The sequence below is a fragment of the Chanos chanos genome, chromosome 6, assembly GCF_902362185.1.
Source record: "Chanos chanos chromosome 6, fChaCha1.1, whole genome shotgun sequence".
Taxonomy (NCBI): Eukaryota; Metazoa; Chordata; class Actinopteri; order Gonorynchiformes; family Chanidae; genus Chanos; species Chanos chanos.
The window spans coordinates 5,205,047-5,210,046 of NC_044500.1; positions in this window are offsets into that span (position 1 = coordinate 5,205,047).

Below are 5,000 nucleotides of genomic sequence, written 5' to 3' on the forward strand. Positions count from 1 at the left end.
AACCAATCACAAAGCAGCCACAGAGAATCCCTGGTTCCGGCTTCTCTCTGAGCAAACCCCATGCCTCCGGCACCCCTGGGGACAAATCTGACATGGTAAAAACAAGAACACTCTCTCATTTTATTCACTTTTTTTAAATAAGGAAATATGTAGTTGTATGTAAGAAATAAATTCAGGAGAAACCCGTATTAAAGAAGGTGGTGATGACTGACTCTCCTCCGGATGGAACGGAAACATCCGAGGGCTGGAACGAGTAATTAACCAATGAACCACCTGTCTTTTGCCGTACACTGGAGACAATGTGAGAGCCGTGGCAGGGATCGGGGACCGTGTTTGAGTGTTACACTCTCCCCTGCAATTTTTTTTTTTGTCTTCAGGTTTGGGCTCTACTGAAGGGTTCTGTTTGGACAGATGAGTGCCGACTCCTGTCGTCATAGATACGGTGGCCAGGTTGAAAGAAATTCCCCTGTGTGGCAGCCAGACTTTGTGACAGTCCCCTTGTGGGGTGGCCAGATTGAGTCAAACCCCCCCTCCCCCCTCCCTGTGCTGTCCTTCAGCAGAATCGAATCACATCTGAAAGATTCTCATCTCATAGTGATAATTACTGTCATGAAAAACTGTCAGATCTGTCAGGACTGGTGACAGCACACAGGAGAGAAAGAGAGGGAGAGACAGAGAAAGGGAGACAGTTCCCATAGCTCCAGAGGAGCTGTGTCAGGAGGAAACAGATATTCTAAAGAGGACAAAAATAAAACAGATAGATAGATAGATAGATAGATAGATAGATAGATAGATAGATAGATAGATAGATAGATAGATAGATAGATAGATAGATATGGAAGGAGACAGAAAGAGAGGGATTTCAGTAAGGGAAAGGATCTTTGGCCGTTAAACTGAAACACCACTCTTGATTAAATCTTCATCCAATCGGGTAATCTCTGGATTGCGGTGATTGCGCACGAGAACACACACACACACACAGACACACACAGATATATAGAGTGAGAGGCGGAGACCAAGACTTAGAGGAGATCTCCCGGCTCTGTCTCAGGAGAGTGGGGCACATATGTCTTCGCTGTGTTTACCACTGCAGTCTCCATCAGCCGGGAGAGGAGCTCAGGGAATCCACTGCAGTCTCCATCAGCCGGGAGAGGAGCTCAGGGAATCCACTGCAGTCTCCATCAGCAGGGAGAGGAGCTCAGGGAATCCACTGCAGTCCCAAACAATCCCATCAGAGCCTCTGTCGCTTTGGGTAGAATCTGAATAAGCTAAATGAATCTGTGCTAAATGAATCTGTGTGTGGCGTTGGCGTGTGTGTGTGTGTGTGTGTGTGTGTGTGTGTGTATGTTAAATATAGCGGTTATTTATAGTACAGTTAATATAGTAATAAATGTCTAGTTTTTTCAGAGCCAGAAGAAAAGTTAAAGTACATGGAGGAACTGTAGATCAGGAAAGAGTGCTGATGTTTGCTAATCTACAGGTTTGAATTATTAAACAGCTGGAGCTTCTCCATCATAATGAAACACCATATTACCGCTGTACATGTGTGTGTGTGTGTGTGTGTGTGTGTGTGTGTGTGTGTCTGCGCACGCACTGGGCATCACAGGGTTGGATGTGTGTGTGTGTGTGTGCGTGTGACCAGATAAAAAACTTTATTTATTTATTTTCCCATGAACACAGTCTGTGGAAACTGTCCACTGGACCATGAAGGACAGGCGTGTAATTGACGACCAATCGATTGTCTGCAGATGCCACACACAGTGATCGTGCAAACAGAGGGGTCAACATGAATCAGTTTCTACAAACACTAGTGTAATAATTATCACCATCACTGTTATCGTAAGTCTGCTCTGTCTGTAACTCTGTGTGTGTGTGTGTGTGTGTGTGTGTGTGTAGTTCTGCATCCACACACCATTTTTGTGTGTTGGTTGTTCCCAAACACACACACACAGATAGAGCAGCATGGAAACACTTGAAAACATGGTTGTAAAATTCTGTGAATGTTTTGACTCACAGTCTAACCGAGTTATGAACGGTTACAGTGTAAAACAAATGAATCATTGTGCCTTAAACTACTATTTCCAACATTGGAATTGCAACATATGCTCATGGTAGACTAGAGTTTTGTGTGTGTGTGTGTGTGTGTGTGTGTAAAATCTGACATTTTCACACTGGCCTGACTGTAAGACAATTAGTGTACAGTGAAATGTTCTTATCTTAGTAACCCTAAAAGAACCTGAAGACAGAACTGAACCAGCAATCTACGCAGGAGAAAATGATTACCCACATCCGAAGAGCGCCATCTAGTGGCTTTAGCAGTCGTCAGCAAAATAGTTTTCATGGGAGCAGTAGGAAAAGGCAAGGTAAGGTAAAAACACAGAAAGACAAAAATACTCCCCAAGAGTGGTATAGGTGGAGGAGGGCGCTGTGGCCTTGTTAACTTATCTGAATCAGATTGGCACCTCGTACAGCGCGTACTCTAAGAACTCCGTGTACTGACATGGCTTTTAGCGTACAATACTTTCCATTTACGGCGTAAACTAAGGGGTAATTTGCCGGCATTTGGACTGTTAATCCAGTTAGTCAGTAGAAAAATGAAACACAACTGGACAGAAAAACATTAGTCTGGCAATTTTATATGTGCCAGATAACTTTGTTAACTGGTAATGCTACCACTGTTGTGCTAACAGTTCATTCAAAACTCACATCACTGGCATTAAACACGAGTTACTACCGTCTCCACACACACGTCAGAGGAATGACCTGATACCCCTACAATGAGTAAGTGCTGAGGAGTAAAGCTGCATTTTTCAGGAATATTTTGTTCTTTCTATGAATGATTTAAATATTTCAAATAAACATAATGGTCTCATTCATGGTTTCTTCCTCCCGAAAACATCTCACCCATGATCATTTCACTCGTATGAAATACCCGCATTTTGATCAGTGACTGTGTGAATCAGTGAATTGGATCATTTTCTTTACAAACGACTTAGCCACTTTTCCTTCAAAGAGTGGGTGATGGCTGTCGTCCCTTGAATGGATTCATTCGGACTTGAAACAGGATTTGGTCGGAATTTGACTCCAGGACTCCATCCTGGTTCTCTCTCGCCACCTCCTGGTGTGATGATACGAATACGATACGAAATACTTTATTATTTTATTATTAATTCAGGTGTCGCAACAACACCGTCAGCACACACCAAACACAACATAGAATAAAAAAGTAGAATATGATAAGATAAATAGGAAATAGGAATAAAATTAAAACAAGATAAAATAAAGGTTGTTTCTGTACATAGTGCAGTGATTGGTAACGTAGTGAATAGCCGTAAAGTGAGAATACTGAGGTAGATAGAAGTTATTGCCGTAGTGCAGGAGTTATATACACAGTATATAATGAATATGCCACAGACAATCAATTGGTTGACCAAAATAACACTGTGCACAGCAAGAGTGACATCACTAATATCCCAGTGTCAGAAATGTAATATAATAACGTAACAGAATGTCTGCAAAAGAGAGAAGTGAATGATCTCAAAGCAAATATTCAACTATGATACTTCATCCCTCTAAACATGTCAGTTGATCTTGTCAATGGGTTTGGCTGTTCAATACAAAAAACATTAAATTATTTTGTAAACATAAACACAGGAGCATTTATAAAACAACAAAAAATGGTCATGAGTATTACCGATCTTGACATTGCTAATTGCTAATTGCAATGATCGTCAACTATTTTCACGTCGCTCAAGCAGTTTTCTGTATGTTTCCTGCAAGAGTTCGTATGCTTATCACCAAATATTCCTATAATTTCCACGACACCCGTACACAATGGTTACGCACCATTTTAGACGAAGCCCAGTCGGCAAACGAATCTAAGTGAACGAATCTTTCAGTTGATCGGATCAATTTCTGCTCAGGAGAGACCACCAAAGACCCAGGTTGGATGACTGACGACTACCACTAGACAAGAATGCGTTTTCCCATCTTTTCATCCTGTTCTTGTCTTGAAGGGGTGTAACACAGCCCAGTGACTTTATTATCATTTAATAATTAATAATTACAACTGGTCGGTAGAGGGTCGAGAACGGCCCAAAATTTAAACAATATACTGGTTCCAGATACACATTATCCTGTGTTGTCTTCGAACAGCAAGGAAACTAAACTTTTACACAAAGACAAATGAATCTAATGCTTATCTGAGATTGCTTTAGAGTAAGAACAGGATGGTGAAAAGCTGAAACATTAGAGATGATTTATTTTGACACCAGGAAACTGAAACACAGAGGTGGAAATGGAGGAAAAGATCACGGGAGAGACAGCTGAGGCCTTGAGGTAAAGTTTAATTGGCAAAACGTGTCTTCCTCTGTGTTGGCCTGCTACCTACCTCGGTAAACCCCTGAGCTGTGTAAGGAAACTATAATAATCCAGGGCTTTGGTTCAGACAGCGGGTGAAAACAGTTAACTAAGAGTAAGTAGTAGCCCTATGGCTTTGTTTTGCTAGGAGAGTGAAGCCTTAAGACACTTCTGTTAGGAGGTTTACTACTTGCTCTGAGTTAATTTAACCAGAAGTGACCTGGACAAGCCAGTTACTTCGCCTCGTAGTACAGCGCTCTGCTTTCTGAGACCGGGCCCAGCTGTGGAGGCGGCTGTCTGTCCGGCCAACAGATACGTCAACATAAATAATTTTAATAACAGTCAAACGCTTTAACTTGTGAGGAAAAATTATTAGACCCTACGTGCAGAAACACGACTCAAGATTTGGAGAAGCTACGTCTATAAACAGATACGCAAATGAAACATGCTTCAAAATAACTGGTCCAAAATATGGAGATTCGTCGCCCTCTGGTGGCCAAATGGACACAACCGAGACTGCAGTTGTAAACGTCTAGGTCTTGTGTTCTAGTTTACAGGTTGACAGCTTTGTGGTAACGATGCATCATATATAAAGAACAGTTTGATACACACCGTTTTACTATTTACTATTCGATCAAGTT